This window comes from Saimiri boliviensis, chromosome 14, assembly GCF_048565385.1.
Source record: "Saimiri boliviensis isolate mSaiBol1 chromosome 14, mSaiBol1.pri, whole genome shotgun sequence".
Classification (NCBI taxonomy): domain Eukaryota; kingdom Metazoa; phylum Chordata; class Mammalia; order Primates; family Cebidae; genus Saimiri; species Saimiri boliviensis.
The window spans coordinates 77,870,642-77,887,222 of NC_133462.1; the positions used below are offsets into that span (position 1 = coordinate 77,870,642).

The 16,581-nt window shown below is 71.2% G+C and overlaps 11 non-coding genes across 11 annotated transcripts; all 11 read left to right on the forward strand.

Annotated features, from left to right (window-relative positions):
• The first annotated feature begins 145 nt into the window (after positions 1-145).
• On the forward strand, positions 146-265 carry LOC120362087 (5S ribosomal RNA). Its single transcript, XR_005578088.1, has one exon. It is a non-coding gene; the product is annotated as a 5S ribosomal RNA (ribosomal RNA).
• A 1,472-nt stretch (positions 266-1,737) lies between these two features.
• On the forward strand, positions 1,738-1,856 carry LOC141581381 (5S ribosomal RNA). The gene has a single exon (XR_012513973.1). It is a non-coding gene; the product is annotated as a 5S ribosomal RNA (ribosomal RNA).
• Positions 1,857-3,387: 1,531 nt separating this feature from the next.
• Positions 3,388-3,507, forward strand: LOC141581293 (5S ribosomal RNA). The gene has a single exon (XR_012513886.1). It is a non-coding gene; the product is annotated as a 5S ribosomal RNA (ribosomal RNA).
• A 1,471-nt stretch (positions 3,508-4,978) lies between these two features.
• LOC141581296 (5S ribosomal RNA) lies at positions 4,979-5,097 on the forward strand. Its single transcript, XR_012513889.1, has one exon. It is a non-coding gene; the product is annotated as a 5S ribosomal RNA (ribosomal RNA).
• A 1,519-nt stretch (positions 5,098-6,616) lies between these two features.
• Positions 6,617-6,736, forward strand: LOC141581294 (5S ribosomal RNA). The gene has a single exon (XR_012513887.1). It is a non-coding gene; the product is annotated as a 5S ribosomal RNA (ribosomal RNA).
• A 1,472-nt stretch (positions 6,737-8,208) lies between these two features.
• Positions 8,209-8,327, forward strand: LOC141581307 (5S ribosomal RNA). The gene has a single exon (XR_012513901.1). It is a non-coding gene; the product is annotated as a 5S ribosomal RNA (ribosomal RNA).
• A 1,517-nt stretch (positions 8,328-9,844) lies between these two features.
• LOC141581295 (5S ribosomal RNA) lies at positions 9,845-9,964 on the forward strand. Its single transcript, XR_012513888.1, has one exon. It is a non-coding gene; the product is annotated as a 5S ribosomal RNA (ribosomal RNA).
• Positions 9,965-11,435: 1,471 nt separating this feature from the next.
• LOC141581318 (5S ribosomal RNA) lies at positions 11,436-11,554 on the forward strand. The gene has a single exon (XR_012513912.1). It is a non-coding gene; the product is annotated as a 5S ribosomal RNA (ribosomal RNA).
• Positions 11,555-13,073: 1,519 nt separating this feature from the next.
• LOC141581297 (5S ribosomal RNA) lies at positions 13,074-13,193 on the forward strand. The gene has a single exon (XR_012513890.1). It is a non-coding gene; the product is annotated as a 5S ribosomal RNA (ribosomal RNA).
• Positions 13,194-14,667: 1,474 nt separating this feature from the next.
• LOC141581328 (5S ribosomal RNA) lies at positions 14,668-14,786 on the forward strand. Its single transcript, XR_012513922.1, has one exon. It is a non-coding gene; the product is annotated as a 5S ribosomal RNA (ribosomal RNA).
• Positions 14,787-16,305: 1,519 nt separating this feature from the next.
• LOC141581298 (5S ribosomal RNA) lies at positions 16,306-16,425 on the forward strand. Its single transcript, XR_012513892.1, has one exon. It is a non-coding gene; the product is annotated as a 5S ribosomal RNA (ribosomal RNA).
• Positions 16,426-16,581: the final 156 nt, after the last annotated feature.

Genomic DNA, 16,581 nt, shown 5'->3' on the forward strand with positions numbered 1-16,581 from the left:
GGAGAGCGGCCGAGCCCGGCAGCGGGCGAGCGGCTCGGGGGGGTCTCCGACCCGAGCCCCGCGGCCAGGCGGTGGCAGTGAGGCCTGGCGTCGGGCGGCCGTGGCTGCGCCGGCCTCGTGGGGCAGCCAGGGGCCCGCTGCTGGCGTCTACGGCCATGCCGCCCTGGACGCGCCCGATCTCGTCAGATCTCGGAAGCAAAGCAGGGTCGGGCCTGGTTAGTACCTGGACGGGAGACCGCCTGGGGAACACCGGGTGCCGTGGGCTTTCGGCTCTTCGCTGCCTGCCCCTGGCCTTTTTGCGGTCGCCGTGCTTCTCAAGCGCCCGGTTTTCCGTCCCGCCTGCGACCCCGCCGCAGCCCGGCACCAGCAGCGGCCGGGCAGCAGCACGCCTCCTCTTCGGCCTGGCCGCCGCCCATCAGGAGCTGGGCTCCAGCCTGGGCACCGAGGGCCGGGACCCGACCCCCCAAGGCGCAGGCCCGGGGTCCCTGCCGTCCAGGGTGTCTTCCCGCTCCCGGGACGCCCGGTGAACGCAATTCACTCACCCGGCGCCGCCGCAACCGTCCGAGACCGGAGCCCGCCCGGGGTAGGTAGAGGCAGAGGCGGGCAGGGCCAGCGGGTCCCACAGACGCAAGCCAAGGCCTCTGCTCCAGACCTCATGGGCTGCTGTGCCGGGGAAAAGGACGGCGCCTTCGCCAGCCACCAGGAAAGCGGTTTCTGTGCGCCCGCATCCCCATCGCCGCCAACTCCGCCTAAGCCCCAGTCTCGAGGGCAGGAGAGAGAGACGCAGGCCTCGGGCCCTGTCTCCCTGCAGATGGCGGGGCCCACCGCAGCCAGTGGACGGCGAGGAGCCAACAGAGGAAGGACCCTAGCAGAGGCGCAGCCAACGCACCCAACCGAGCCAAGAGAAAAAACGCGTGTCAGGGCGCCGTCGGTCCTCCCGCGTGGGCGGCCCTGCCAGCCCGTCCTGAGCCAGCCCAAGCAGCCTCCACCCCACCCCGGCCTGCTCCAAGAGGCCCTGTCCGTCAGAGCAGAGCGCTGGCTCTCCAAGGCTCTATCGCTGTGGCTCTCTAGCTGCCTCACCCCCCCCCCCTCCCTTTCTGTTCTGCCCCCTGTAGCTGGCGCCCGTTCTGCGGCTCTGGCTGTCGTCTGTCACTCTCTGTCTTTCTCTCCCTTTCTTTCGGTCTCTCCGCCCGTCTCTCCTCTGCTCTCCTTGGGCGAGTGCGTCAGCCCCTCTGGTCCCGGGGTCAGGCTGCCGGCTCTAGCGCCAGCGCGGGACACAGCGAGGGCTCCGCCCCGCCCCCCGGCCCCTGAGCCGCACCAGGGAGCGTGGTGGGTGCGCTGGGAGAAAAAGAACCCGCGGGGCTGGGCCGCCTCTGGGTTCCTGGGCAGCCGTGGCGGCTCTGAGTGGCAGGGACACGAGGGGGCCTTGCCGGAGGGGCGGCGGCGGATCCCAAAGTATCCCTCGGCGGCGGCGGCGGCGGCAAGGCGGAGGCCCCGGAGGAAGCCCCGGGACCCCGAGCGCTCGGCGCAGACCCTGTCGTCCCCGCCGGCGACGACGGGAGGCTCCGAGAGGCCGACGGAAGGCGCGGCGCAGCGTGGCGCAGCGCGGCGGCCGGCGGTGCCAGGGCATAGCGTGGAAGAGCGGCCCAGCCGGCCGGCAGGGCTCGCGGTGACGCCTGGAGTCGGGCGGGCGTGGCTGCGGGCCGCCTTTTGGGGCAGCCAAAGGCCACCGCCAGCGTCTACGGCCATACCACCCTGAACGCGCCCGATCTCGTCTGATCTCGGAAGCTAAGCAGGGTCGGGCCTGGTTAGTACTTGGATGGGAGACCGCCTGGGAATACCGGGTGCTGTAGGCTTTTGGCTCTTCCGCTCCCTGCCTTCTTTTGTCCCTCTTTTGTCGCTGGGCTTCCCCAGCGGCCCCCGACTCTGCTCCCCCTCTTTCCGCCCGTCCGCGACCCCGCCGCAGCCTGGGACCTCCGCGGGGGGGGAGGGGGGGGGCGGCAGGGTGGGAGCGGGTGGATCGGCCATCGCAGCACCCCCCAGGCTGCTGGCAGCGTCTACCGCCTCTTCCGCCGGTGCCGGGAGGGACGGGACCCGACCCCCACCTCCGAATCCGCAGGCAGGCGCCGCTTCCCTGCCCCGTCGGGTGCTTTCTTTCTCCCGGGACGCCCGGGCAGTTCAAGTGACCCACGCGGCGCCGCCCCAAGCCCGGGGCGGCCAGGGGGCAGCGGGTGCCACAGACGCCAGCCGAGACCTCCGCTCCAGAACGCCTGGGTTCCTTCTTCCGTTTGGCCAGCCGCCGGGAAAATCGTCCCCGTGCGCTTGGATTCCCGCGGCCACCCACTTCGTGTAAACTCTAGTCCCGAGCGCACCGGAGAGGTCCAGGCCCCGGGCCCCGTGGGCACGCTGGGCGCCACGCCTCCCGCCAGACCGACGGGTGCGCGCTACATATCTGGGGGCGGGGGTGGGGGTGGGGGCCGGGGTGGCCCACCGCACCAGGAGGACGGGGAGAAGCCAACAGAGGAAGGACCCTACGAGACGCACCCCCCAAAGCAAGCAACCAACCCAGCCGCGGCAAAACACGTCCCAGGGCTCCGTCGGTCCTCCCGGACCCGCGCGGCCCTGCCACTCTGTTCGGGGCCAGCCCAAGCTCCCTGCACCCTACCGGGCCTGCTCCAGGGAGCCGGGTCCACCACGGCAGAGTGCTCCCTCTCCAAGGCTCAAGCGCTCTGGCTCTCTGATTCCCTCAGCGTCTCTCTTTCTTGTCTTCCCCTTCCACCTTGCGCTCTTTCTGGCCCACCCTTGGGTCTGTCTGTGTGTCTCTGTCTCCATCCTCCTGGTCCTCTCCGTCTCTCTCCGTATCGCTGTCTCTCCGCGTGTGTCCGTTTCTACCGTTCCCTCCCTCGCTCGCTGGCTCTCCTTCGAGCTGTCTGTGTCTACGTGCCTGTGCCTGGGCCTGCGTGGGTGCTCGTGCCACTGGGCTCGTGTGTGTGTGTGTGTGGGAGGGGTGGGGTTGTGTTCGTCGTGGTGGCGGTGGCGGTGGCGGTGGCGGTGGCGGTGGCGGCGGCGGCGGTGGTGGTGGCGTTGTTGGAGTCGGCGGGGCCCTCTGGGTGTCCCTCGGCCCCTGTGTTGGGATCAGGAGCCCGGCCGTCGTGACGACGAAGACAAGCGAAATCGGGAGGCGTGGGGAGGCCGCAGGAAAGCGGAGCCCCGCGTCGGGGCAGAGCTGGGGCGGTAGACCCGGAGAGCGGCCGAGCCCGGCAGCGGGCGAGCGGCTCGGGGGGGTCTCCGACCCGAGCCCCGCGGCCAGGCGGTGGCAGTGAGGCCTGGCGTCGGGCGGCCGTGGCTGCGCCGGCCTCGTGGGGCAGCCAGGGGCCCGCTGCTGGCGTCTACGGCCATGCCGCCCTGGACGCGCCCGATCTCGTCAGATCTCGGAAGCAAAGCAGGGTCGGGCCTGGTTAGTACCTGGACGGGAGACCGCCTGGGGAACACCGGGTGCCGTGGGCTTTCGGCTCTTCGCTGCCTGCCCCTGGCCTTTTTGCGGTCGCCGTGCTTCTCAAGCGCCCGGTTTTCCGTCCCGCCTGCGACCCCGCCGCAGCCCGGCACCAGCAGCGGCCGGGCAGCAGCACGCCTCCTCTTCGGCCTGGCCGCCGCCCATCAGGAGCTGGGCTCCAGCCTGGGCACCGAGGGCCGGGACCCGACCCCCCAAGGCGCAGGCCCGGGGTCCCTGCCGTCCAGGGTGTCTTCCCGCTCCCGGGACGCCCGGTGAACGCAATTCACTCACCCGGCGCCGCCGCAACCGTCCGAGACCGGAGCCCGCCCGGGGTAGGTAGAGGCAGAGGCGGGCAGGGCCAGCGGGTCCCACAGACGCAAGCCAAGGCCTCTGCTCCAGACCTCATGGGCTGCTGTGCCGGGGAAAAGGACGGCGCCTTCGCCAGCCACCAGGAAAGCGGTTTCTGTGCGCCCGCATCCCCATCGCCGCCAACTCCGCCTAAGCCCCAGTCTCGAGGGCAGGAGAGAGAGACGCAGGCCTCGGGCCCTGTCTCCCTGCAGATGGCGGGGCCCACCGCAGCCAGTGGACGGCGAGGAGCCAACAGAGGAAGGACCCTAGCAGAGGCGCAGCCAACGCACCCAACCGAGCCAAGAGAAAAAACGCGTGTCAGGGCGCCGTCGGTCCTCCCGCGTGGGCGGCCCTGCCAGCCCGTCCTGAGCCAGCCCAAGCAGCCTCCACCCCACCCCGGCCTGCTCCAAGAGGCCCTGTCCGTCAGAGCAGAGCGCTGGCTCTCCAAGGCTCTATCGCTGTGGCTCTCTAGCTGCCTCACCCCCCCCCCTCCCTTTCTGTTCTGCCCCCTGTAGCTGGCGCCCGTTCTGCGGCTCTGGCTGTCGTCTGTCACTCTCTGTCTTTCTCTCCCTTTCTTTCGGTCTCTCCGCCCGTCTCTCCTCTGCTCTCCTTGGGCGAGTGCGTCAGCCCCTCTGGTCCCGGGGTCAGGCTGCCGGCTCTAGCGCCAGCGCGGGACACAGCGAGGGCTCCGCCCCGCCCCCCGGCCCCTGAGCCGCACCAGGGAGCGTGGTGGGTGCGCTGGGAGAAAAAGAACCCGCGGGGCTGGGCCGCCTCTGGGTTCCTGGGCAGCCGTGGCGGCTCTGAGTGGCAGGGGCACGAGGGGGCCTTGCCGGAGGGGCGGCGGCGGATCCCAAAGTATCCCTCGGCGGCGGCGGCGGCGGCAAGGCGGAGGCCCCGGAGGAAGCCCCGGGACCCCGAGCGCTCGGCGCAGACCCTGTCGTCCCCGCCGGCGACGACGGGAGGCTCCGAGAGGCCGACGGAAGGCGCGGCGCAGCGTGGCGCAGCGCGGCGGCCGGCGGTGCCAGGGCATAGCGTGGAAGAGCGGCCCAGCCGGCCGGCAGGGCTCGCGGTGACGCCTGGAGTCGGGCGGGCGTGGCTGCGGGCCGCCTTTTGGGGCAGCCAAAGGCCACCGCCAGCGTCTACGGCCATACCACCCTGAACGCGCCCGATCTCGTCTGATCTCGGAAGCTAAGCAGGGTCGGGCCTGGTTAGTACTTGGATGGGAGACCGCCTGGGAATACCGGGTGCTGTAGGCTTTTGGCTCTTCCGCTCCCTGCCTTCTTTTGTCCCTCTTTTGTCGCTGGGCTTCCCCAGCGGCCCCCGACTCTGCTCCCCCTCTTTCCGCCCGTCCGCGACCCCGCCGCAGCCTGGGACCTCCGCGGGGGGGGAGGGGGGGGGCGGCAGGGTGGGAGCGGGTGGATCGGCCATCGCAGCACCCCCCAGGCTGCTGGCAGCGTCTACCGCCTCTTCCGCCGGTGCCGGGAGGGACGGGACCCGACCCCCACCTCCGAATCCGCAGGCAGGCGCCGCTTCCCTGCCCCGTCGGGTGCTTTCTTTCTCCCGGGACGCCCGGGCAGTTCAAGTGACCCACGCGGCGCCGCCCCAAGCCCGGGGCGGCCAGGGGGCAGCGGGTGCCACAGACGCCAGCCGAGACCTCCGCTCCAGAACGCCTGGGTTCCTTCTTCCGTTTGGCCAGCCGCCGGGAAAATCGTCCCCGTGCGCTTGGATTCCCGCGGCCACCCACTTCGTGTAAACTCTAGTCCCGAGCGCACCGGAGAGGTCCAGGCCCCGGGCCCCGTGGGCACGCTGGGCGCCACGCCTCCCGCCAGACCGACGGGTGCGCGCTACATATCTGGGGGCGGGGGTGGGGGTGGGGGCCGGGGTGGCCCACCGCACCAGGAGGACGGGGAGAAGCCAACAGAGGAAGGACCCTACGAGACGCACCCCCCAAAGCAAGCAACCAACCCAGCCGCGGCAAAACACGTCCCAGGGCTCCGTCGGTCCTCCCGGACCCGCGCGGCCCTGCCACTCTGTTCGGGGCCAGCCCAAGCTCCCTGCACCCTACCGGGCCTGCTCCAGGGAGCCGGGTCCACCACGGCAGAGTGCTCCCTCTCCAAGGCTCAAGCGCTCTGGCTCTCTGATTCCCTCAGCGTCTCTCTTTCTTGTCTTCCCCTTCCACCTTGCGCTCTTTCTGGCCCACCCTTGGGTCTGTCTGTGTGTCTCTGTCTCCATCCTCCTGGTCCTCTCCGTCTCTCTCCGTATCGCTGTCTCTCCGCGTGTGTCCGTTTCTACCGTTCCCTCCCTCGCTCGCTGGCTCTCCTTCGAGCTGTCTGTGTCTACGTGCCTGTGCCTGGGCCTGCGTGGGTGCTCGTGCCAGTGGGCTCGTGTGTGTGTGTGTGTGGGAGGGGTGGGGTTGTGTTCGTCGTGGTGGCGGTGGCGGTGGCGGTGGCGGCGGCGGCGGTGGTGGTGGCGTTGTTGGAGTCGGCGGGGCCCTCTGGGTGTCCCTCGGCCCCTGTGTTGGGATCAGGAGCCCGGCCGTCGTGACGACGAAGACAAGCGAAATCGGGAGGCGTGGGGAGGCCGCAGGAAAGCGGAGCCCCGCGTCGGGGCAGAGCTGGGGCGGTAGACCCGGAGAGCGGCCGAGCCCGGCAGCGGGCGAGCGGCTCGGGGGGGTCTCCGACCCGAGCCCCGCGGCCAGGCGGTGGCAGTGAGGCCTGGCGTCGGGCGGCCGTGGCTGCGCCGGCCTCGTGGGGCAGCCAGGGGCCCGCTGCTGGCGTCTACGGCCATGCCGCCCTGGACGCGCCCGATCTCGTCAGATCTCGGAAGCAAAGCAGGGTCGGGCCTGGTTAGTACCTGGACGGGAGACCGCCTGGGGAACACCGGGTGCCGTGGGCTTTCGGCTCTTCGCTGCCTGCCCCTGGCCTTTTTGCGGTCGCCGTGCTTCTCAAGCGCCCGGTTTTCCGTCCCGCCTGCGACCCCGCCGCAGCCCGGCACCAGCAGCGGCCGGGCAGCAGCACGCCTCCTCTTCGGCCTGGCCGCCGCCCATCAGGAGCTGGGCTCCAGCCTGGGCACCGAGGGCCGGGACCCGACCCCCCAAGGCGCAGGCCCGGGGTCCCTGCCGTCCAGGGTGTCTTCCCGCTCCCGGGACGCCCGGTGAACGCAATTCACTCACCCGGCGCCGCCGCAACCGTCCGAGACCGGAGCCCGCCCGGGGTAGGTAGAGGCAGAGGCGGGCAGGGCCAGCGGGTCCCACAGACGCAAGCCAAGGCCTCTGCTCCAGACCTCATGGGCTGCTGTGCCGGGGAAAAGGACGGCGCCTTCGCCAGCCACCAGGAAAGCGGTTTCTGTGCGCCCGCATCCCCATCGCCGCCAACTCCGCCTAAGCCCCAGTCTCGAGGGCAGGAGAGAGAGACGCAGGCCTCGGGCCCTGTCTCCCTGCAGATGGCGGGGCCCACCGCAGCCAGTGGACGGCGAGGAGCCAACAGAGGAAGGACCCTAGCAGAGGCGCAGCCAACGCACCCAACCGAGCCAAGAGAAAAAACGCGTGTCAGGGCGCCGTCGGTCCTCCCGCGTGGGCGGCCCTGCCAGCCCGTCCTGAGCCAGCCCAAGCAGCCTCCACCCCACCCCGGCCTGCTCCAAGAGGCCCTGTCCGTCAGAGCAGAGCGCTGGCTCTCCAAGGCTCTATCGCTGTGGCTCTCTAGCTGCCTCACCCCCCCCCCCTCCCTTTCTGTTCTGCCCCCTGTAGCTGGCGCCCGTTCTGCGGCTCTGGCTGTCGTCTGTCACTCTCTGTCTTTCTCTCCCTTTCTTTCGGTCTCTCCGCCCGTCTCTCCTCTGCTCTCCTTGGGCGAGTGCGTCAGCCCCTCTGGTCCCGGGGTCAGGCTGCCGGCTCTAGCGCCAGCGCGGGACACAGCGAGGGCTCCGCCCCGCCCCCCGGCCCCTGAGCCGCACCAGGGAGCGTGGTGGGTGCGCTGGGAGAAAAAGAACCCGCGGGGCTGGGCCGCCTCTGGGTTCCTGGGCAGCCGTGGCGGCTCTGAGTGGCAGGGGCACGAGGGGGCCTTGCCGGAGGGGCGGCGGCGGATCCCAAAGTATCCCTCGGCGGCGGCGGCGGCGGCAAGGCGGAGGCCCCGGAGGAAGCCCCGGGACCCCGAGCGCTCGGCGCAGACCCTGTCGTCCCCGCCGGCGACGACGGGAGGCTCCGAGAGGCCGACGGAAGGCGCGGCGCAGCGTGGCGCAGCGCGGCGGCCGGCGGTGCCAGGGCATAGCGTGGAAGAGCGGCCCAGCCGGCCGGCAGGGCTCGCGGTGACGCCTGGAGTCGGGCGGGCGTGGCTGCGGGCCGCCTTTTGGGGCAGCCAAAGGCCACCGCCAGCGTCTACGGCCATACCACCCTGAACGCGCCCGATCTCGTCTGATCTCGGAAGCTAAGCAGGGTCGGGCCTGGTTAGTACTTGGATGGGAGACCGCCTGGGAATACCGGGTGCTGTAGGCTTTTGGCTCTTCCGCTCCCTGCCTTCTTTTGTCCCTCTTTTGTCGCTGGGCTTCCCCAGCGGCCCCCGACTCTGCTCCCCCTCTTTCCGCCCGTCCGCGACCCCGCCGCAGCCTGGGACCTCCGCGGGGGGGGGGGGGGGGCGGCAGGGTGGGAGCGGGTGGATCGGCCATCGCAGCACCCCCCAGGCTGCTGGCAGCGTCTACCGCCTCTTCCGCCGGTGCCGGGAGGGACGGGACCCGACCCCCACCTCCGAATCCGCAGGCAGGCGCCGCTTCCCTGCCCCGTCGGGTGCTTTCTTTCTCCCGGGACGCCCGGGCAGTTCAAGTGACCCACGCGGCGCCGCCCCAAGCCCGGGGCGGCCAGGGGGCAGCGGGTGCCACAGACGCCAGCCGAGACCTCCGCTCCAGAACGCCTGGGTTCCTTCTTCCGTTTGGCCAGCCGCCGGGAAAATCGTCCCCGTGCGCTTGGATTCCCGCGGCCACCCACTTCGTGTAAACTCTAGTCCCGAGCGCACCGGAGAGGTCCAGGCCCCGGGCCCCGTGGGCACGCTGGGCGCCACGCCTCCCGCCAGACCGACGGGTGCGCGCTACATATCTGGGGGCGGGGGTGGGGGTGGGGGCCGGGGTGGCCCACCGCACCAGGAGGACGGGGAGAAGCCAACAGAGGAAGGACCCTACGAGACGCACCCCCCAAAGCAAGCAACCAACCCAGCCGCGGCAAAACACGTCCCAGGGCTCCGTCGGTCCTCCCGGACCCGCGCGGCCCTGCCACTCTGTTCGGGGCCAGCCCAAGCTCCCTGCACCCTACCGGGCCTGCTCCAGGGAGCCGGGTCCACCACGGCAGAGTGCTCCCTCTCCAAGGCTCAAGCGCTCTGGCTCTCTGATTCCCTCAGCGTCTCTCTTTCTTGTCTTCCCCTTCCACCTTGCGCTCTTTCTGGCCCACCCTTGGGTCTGTCTGTGTGTCTCTGTCTCCATCCTCCTGGTCCTCTCCGTCTCTCTCCGTATCGCTGTCTCTCCGCGTGTGTCCGTTTCTACCGTTCCCTCCCTCGCTCGCTGGCTCTCCTTCGAGCTGTCTGTGTCTACGTGCCTGTGCCTGGGCCTGCGTGGGTGCTCGTGCCAGTGGGCTCGTGTGTGTGTGTGTGTGGGAGGGGTGGGGTTGTGTTCGTCGTGGTGGCGGTGGCGGTGGCGGTGGCGGCGGCGGCGGTGGTGGTGGCGTTGTTGGAGTCGGCGGGGCCCTCTGGGTGTCCCTCGGCCCCTGTGTTGGGATCAGGAGCCCGGCCGTCGTGACGACGAAGACAAGCGAAATCGGGAGGCGTGGGGAGGCCGCAGGAAAGCGGAGCCCCGCGTCGGGGCAGAGCTGGGGCGGTAGACCCGGAGAGCGGCCGAGCCCGGCAGCGGGCGAGCGGCTCGGGGGGGTCTCCGACCCGAGCCCCGCGGCCAGGCGGTGGCAGTGAGGCCTGGCGTCGGGCGGCCGTGGCTGCGCCGGCCTCGTGGGGCAGCCAGGGGCCCGCTGCTGGCGTCTACGGCCATGCCGCCCTGGACGCGCCCGATCTCGTCAGATCTCGGAAGCAAAGCAGGGTCGGGCCTGGTTAGTACCTGGACGGGAGACCGCCTGGGGAACACCGGGTGCCGTGGGCTTTCGGCTCTTCGCTGCCTGCCCCTGGCCTTTTTGCGGTCGCCGTGCTTCTCAAGCGCCCGGTTTTCCGTCCCGCCTGCGACCCCGCCGCAGCCCGGCACCAGCAGCGGCCGGGCAGCAGCACGCCTCCTCTTCGGCCTGGCCGCCGCCCATCAGGAGCTGGGCTCCAGCCTGGGCACCGAGGGCCGGGACCCGACCCCCCAAGGCGCAGGCCCGGGGTCCCTGCCGTCCAGGGTGTCTTCCCGCTCCCGGGACGCCCGGTGAACGCAATTCACTCACCCGGCGCCGCCGCAACCGTCCGAGACCGGAGCCCGCCCGGGGTAGGTAGAGGCAGAGGCGGGCAGGGCCAGCGGGTCCCACAGACGCAAGCCAAGGCCTCTGCTCCAGACCTCATGGGCTGCTGTGCCGGGGAAAAGGACGGCGCCTTCGCCAGCCACCAGGAAAGCGGTTTCTGTGCGCCCGCATCCCCATCGCCGCCAACTCCGCCTAAGCCCCAGTCTCGAGGGCAGGAGAGAGAGACGCAGGCCTCGGGCCCTGTCTCCCTGCAGATGGCGGGGCCCACCGCAGCCAGTGGACGGCGAGGAGCCAACAGAGGAAGGACCCTAGCAGAGGCGCAGCCAACGCACCCAACCGAGCCAAGAGAAAAAACGCGTGTCAGGGCGCCGTCGGTCCTCCCGCGTGGGCGGCCCTGCCAGCCCGTCCTGAGCCAGCCCAAGCAGCCTCCACCCCACCCCGGCCTGCTCCAAGAGGCCCTGTCCGTCAGAGCAGAGCGCTGGCTCTCCAAGGCTCTATCGCTGTGGCTCTCTAGCTGCCTCACCCCCCCCCCTCCCTTTCTGTTCTGCCCCCTGTAGCTGGCGCCCGTTCTGCGGCTCTGGCTGTCGTCTGTCACTCTCTGTCTTTCTCTCCCTTTCTTTCGGTCTCTCCGCCCGTCTCTCCTCTGCTCTCCTTGGGCGAGTGCGTCAGCCCCTCTGGTCCCGGGGTCAGGCTGCCGGCTCTAGCGCCAGCGCGGGACACAGCGAGGGCTCCGCCCCGCCCCCCGGCCCCTGAGCCGCACCAGGGAGCGTGGTGGGTGCGCTGGGAGAAAAAGAACCCGCGGGGCTGGGCCGCCTCTGGGTTCCTGGGCAGCCGTGGCGGCTCTGAGTGGCAGGGGCACGAGGGGGCCTTGCCGGAGGGGCGGCGGCGGATCCCAAAGTATCCCTCGGCGGCGGCGGCGGCGGCAAGGCGGAGGCCCCGGAGGAAGCCCCGGGACCCCGAGCGCTCGGCGCAGACCCTGTCGTCCCCGCCGGCGACGACGGGAGGCTCCGAGAGGCCGACGGAAGGCGCGGCGCAGCGTGGCGCAGCGCGGCGGCCGGCGGTGCCAGGGCATAGCGTGGAAGAGCGGCCCAGCCGGCCGGCAGGGCTCGCGGTGACGCCTGGAGTCGGGCGGGCGTGGCTGCGGGCCGCCTTTTGGGGCAGCCAAAGGCCACCGCCAGCGTCTACGGCCATACCACCCTGAACGCGCCCGATCTCGTCTGATCTCGGAAGCTAAGCAGGGTCGGGCCTGGTTAGTACTTGGATGGGAGACCGCCTGGGAATACCGGGTGCTGTAGGCTTTTGGCTCTTCCGCTCCCTGCCTTCTTTTGTCCCTCTTTTGTCGCTGGGCTTCCCCAGCGGCCCCCGACTCTGCTCCCCCTCTTTCCGCCCGTCCGCGACCCCGCCGCAGCCTGGGACCTCCGCGGGGGGGGAGGGGGGGGGCGGCAGGGTGGGAGCGGGTGGATCGGCCATCGCAGCACCCCCCAGGCTGCTGGCAGCGTCTACCGCCTCTTCCGCCGGTGCCGGGAGGGACGGGACCCGACCCCCACCTCCGAATCCGCAGGCAGGCGCCGCTTCCCTGCCCCGTCGGGTGCTTTCTTTCTCCCGGGACGCCCGGGCAGTTCAAGTGACCCACGCGGCGCCGCCCCAAGCCCGGGGCGGCCAGGGGGCAGCGGGTGCCACAGACGCCAGCCGAGACCTCCGCTCCAGAACGCCTGGGTTCCTTCTTCCGTTTGGCCAGCCGCCGGGAAAATCGTCCCCGTGCGCTTGGATTCCCGCGGCCACCCACTTCGTGTAAACTCTAGTCCCGAGCGCACCGGAGAGGTCCAGGCCCCGGGCCCCGTGGGCACGCTGGGCGCCACGCCTCCCGCCAGACCGACGGGTGCGCGCTACATATCTGGGGGCGGGGGTGGGGGTGGGGGCCGGGGTGGCCCACCGCACCAGGAGGACGGGGAGAAGCCAACAGAGGAAGGACCCTACGAGACGCACCCCCCAAAGCAAGCAACCAACCCAGCCGCGGCAAAACACGTCCCAGGGCTCCGTCGGTCCTCCCGGACCCGCGCGGCCCTGCCACTCTGTTCGGGGCCAGCCCAAGCTCCCTGCACCCTACCGGGCCTGCTCCAGGGAGCCGGGTCCACCACGGCAGAGTGCTCCCTCTCCAAGGCTCAAGCGCTCTGGCTCTCTGATTCCCTCAGCGTCTCTCTTTCTTGTCTTCCCCTTCCACCTTGCGCTCTTTCTGGCCCACCCTTGGGTCTGTCTGTGTGTCTCTGTCTCCATCCTCCTGGTCCTCTCCGTCTCTCTCCGTATCGCTGTCTCTCCGCGTGTGTCCGTTTCTACCGTTCCCTCCCTCGCTCGCTGGCTCTCCTTCGAGCTGTCTGTGTCTACGTGCCTGTGCCTGGGCCTGCGTGGGTGCTCGTGCCAGTGGGCTCGTGTGTGTGTGTGTGGGGGAGGGGTGGGGTTGTGTTCGTCGTGGTGGCGGTGGCGGTGGCGGTGGCGGCGGCGGCGGTGGTGGTGGCGTTGTTGGAGTCGGCGGGGCCCTCTGGGTGTCCCTCGGCCCCTGTGTTGGGATCAGGAGCCCGGCCGTCGTGACGACGAAGACAAGCGAAATCGGGAGGCGTGGGGAGGCCGCAGGAAAGCGGAGCCCCGCGTCGGGGCAGAGCTGGGGCGGTAGACCCGGAGAGCGGCCGAGCCCGGCAGCGGGCGAGCGGCTCGGGGGGGTCTCCGACCCGAGCCCCGCGGCCAGGCGGTGGCAGTGAGGCCTGGCGTCGGGCGGCCGTGGCTGCGCCGGCCTCGTGGGGCAGCCAGGGGCCCGCTGCTGGCGTCTACGGCCATGCCGCCCTGGACGCGCCCGATCTCGTCAGATCTCGGAAGCAAAGCAGGGTCGGGCCTGGTTAGTACCTGGACGGGAGACCGCCTGGGGAACACCGGGTGCCGTGGGCTTTCGGCTCTTCGCTGCCTGCCCCTGGCCTTTTTGCGGTCGCCGTGCTTCTCAAGCGCCCGGTTTTCCGTCCCGCCTGCGACCCCGCCGCAGCCCGGCACCAGCAGCGGCCGGGCAGCAGCACGCCTCCTCTTCGGCCTGGCCGCCGCCCATCAGGAGCTGGGCTCCAGCCTGGGCACCGAGGGCCGGGACCCGACCCCCCAAGGCGCAGGCCCGGGGTCCCTGCCGTCCAGGGTGTCTTCCCGCTCCCGGGACGCCCGGTGAACGCAATTCACTCACCCGGCGCCGCCGCAACCGTCCGAGACCGGAGCCCGCCCGGGGTAGGTAGAGGCAGAGGCGGGCAGGGCCAGCGGGTCCCACAGACGCAAGCCAAGGCCTCTGCTCCAGACCTCATGGGCTGCTGTGCCGGGGAAAAGGACGGCGCCTTCGCCAGCCACCAGGAAAGCGGTTTCTGTGCGCCCGCATCCCCATCGCCGCCAACTCCGCCTAAGCCCCAGTCTCGAGGGCAGGAGAGAGAGACGCAGGCCTCGGGCCCTGTCTCCCTGCAGATGGCGGGGCCCACCGCAGCCAGTGGACGGCGAGGAGCCAACAGAGGAAGGACCCTAGCAGAGGCGCAGCCAACGCACCCAACCGAGCCAAGAGAAAAAACGCGTGTCAGGGCGCCGTCGGTCCTCCCGCGTGGGCGGCCCTGCCAGCCCGTCCTGAGCCAGCCCAAGCAGCCTCCACCCCACCCCGGCCTGCTCCAAGAGGCCCTGTCCGTCAGAGCAGAGCGCTGGCTCTCCAAGGCTCTATCGCTGTGGCTCTCTAGCTGCCTCACCACCCCCCCCCCTCCCTTTCTGTTCTGCCCCCTGTAGCTGGCGCCCGTTCTGCGGCTCTGGCTGTCGTCTGTCACTCTCTGTCTTTCTCTCCCTTTCTTTCGGTCTCTCCGCCCGTCTCTCCTCTGCTCTCCTTGGGCGAGTGCGTCAGCCCCTCTGGTCCCGGGGTCAGGCTGCCGGCTCTAGCGCCAGCGCGGGACACAGCGAGGGCTCCGCCCCGCCCCCCGGCCCCTGAGCCGCACCAGGGAGCGTGGTGGGTGCGCTGGGAGAAAAAGAACCCGCGGGGCTGGGCCGCCTCTGGGTTCCTGGGCAGCCGTGGCGGCTCTGAGTGGCAGGGGCACGAGGGGGCCTTGCCGGAGGGGCGGCGGCGGATCCCAAAGTATCCCTCGGCGGCGGCGGCGGCGGCAAGGCGGAGGCCCCGGAGGAAGCCCCGGGACCCCGAGCGCTCGGCGCAGACCCTGTCGTCCCCGCCGGCGACGACGGGAGGCTCCGAGAGGCCGACGGAAGGCGCGGCGCAGCGTGGCGCAGCGCGGCGGCCGGCGGTGCCAGGGCATAGCGTGGAAGAGCGGCCCAGCCGGCCGGCAGGGCTCGCGGTGACGCCTGGAGTCGGGCGGGCGTGGCTGCGGGCCGCCTTTTGGGGCAGCCAAAGGCCACCGCCAGCGTCTACGGCCATACCACCCTGAACGCGCCCGATCTCGTCTGATCTCGGAAGCTAAGCAGGGTCGGGCCTGGTTAGTACTTGGATGGGAGACCGCCTGGGAATACCGGGTGCTGTAGGCTTTTGGCTCTTCCGCTCCCTGCCTTCTTTTGTCCCTCTTTTGTCGCTGGGCTTCCCCAGCGGCCCCCGACTCTGCTCCCCCTCTTTCCGCCCGTCCGCGACCCCGCCGCAGCCTGGGACCTCCGCGGGGGGGGAGGGGGGGGGCGGCAGGGTGGGAGCGGGTGGATCGGCCATCGCAGCACCCCCCAGGCTGCTGGCAGCGTCTACCGCCTCTTCCGCCGGTGCCGGGAGGGACGGGACCCGACCCCCACCTCCGAATCCGCAGGCAGGCGCCGCTTCCCTGCCCCGTCGGGTGCTTTCTTTCTCCCGGGACGCCCGGGCAGTTCAAGTGACCCACGCGGCGCCGCCCCAAGCCCGGGGCGGCCAGGGGGCAGCGGGTGCCACAGACGCCAGCCGAGACCTCCGCTCCAGAACGCCTGGGTTCCTTCTTCCGTTTGGCCAGCCGCCGGGAAAATCGTCCCCGTGCGCTTGGATTCCCGCGGCCACCCACTTCGTGTAAACTCTAGTCCCGAGCGCACCGGAGAGGTCCAGGCCCCGGGCCCCGTGGGCACGCTGGGCGCCACGCCTCCCGCCAGACCGACGGGTGCGCGCTACATATCTGGGGGCGGGGGTGGGGGTGGGGGCCGGGGTGGCCCACCGCACCAGGAGGACGGGGAGAAGCCAACAGAGGAAGGACCCTACGAGACGCACCCCCCAAAGCAAGCAACCAACCCAGCCGCGGCAAAACACGTCCCAGGGCTCCGTCGGTCCTCCCGGACCCGCGCGGCCCTGCCACTCTGTTCGGGGCCAGCCCAAGCTCCCTGCACCCTACCGGGCCTGCTCCAGGGAGCCGGGTCCACCACGGCAGAGTGCTCCCTCTCCAAGGCTCAAGCGCTCTGGCTCTCTGATTCCCTCAGCGTCTCTCTTTCTTGTCTTCCCCTTCCACCTTGCGCTCTTTCTGGCCCACCCTTGGGTCTGTCTGTGTGTCTCTGTCTCCATCCTCCTGGTCCTCTCCGTCTCTCTCCGTATCGCTGTCTCTCCGCGTGTGTCCGTTTCTACCGTTCCCTCCCTCGCTCGCTGGCTCTCCTTCGAGCTGTCTGTGTCTACGTGCCTGTGCCTGGGCCTGCGTGGGTGCTCGTGCCAGTGGGCTCGTGTGTGTGTGTGTGTGGGAGGGGTGGGGTTGTGTTCGTCGTGGTGGCGGTGGCGGTGGCGGTGGCGGCGGCGGCGGTGGTGGTGGCGTTGTTGGAGTCGGCGGGGCCCTCTGGGTGTCCCTCGGCCCCTGTGTTGGGATCAGGAGCCCGGCCGTCGTGACGACGAAGACAAGCGAAATCGGGAGGCGTGGGGAGGCCGCAGGAAAGCGGAGCCCCGCGTCGGGGCAGAGCTGGGGCGGTAGACCCGGAGAGCGGCCGAGCCCGGCAGCGGGCGAGCGGCTCGGGGGGGTCTCCGACCCGAGCCCCGCGGCCAGGCGGTGGCAGTGAGGCCTGGCGTCGGGCGGCCGTGGCTGCGCCGGCCTCGTGGGGCAGCCAGGGGCCCGCTGCTGGCGTCTACGGCCATGCCGCCCTGGACGCGCCCGATCTCGTCAGATCTCGGAAGCAAAGCAGGGTCGGGCCTGGTTAGTACCTGGACGGGAGACCGCCTGGGGAACACCGGGTGCCGTGGGCTTTCGGCTCTTCGCTGCCTGCCCCTGGCCTTTTTGCGGTCGCCGTGCTTCTCAAGCGCCCGGTTTTCCGTCCCGCCTGCGACCCCGCCGCAGCCCGGCACCAGCAGCGGCCGGGCAGCAGCACGCCTCCTCTTCGGCCTGGCCGCCGCCCATCAGGA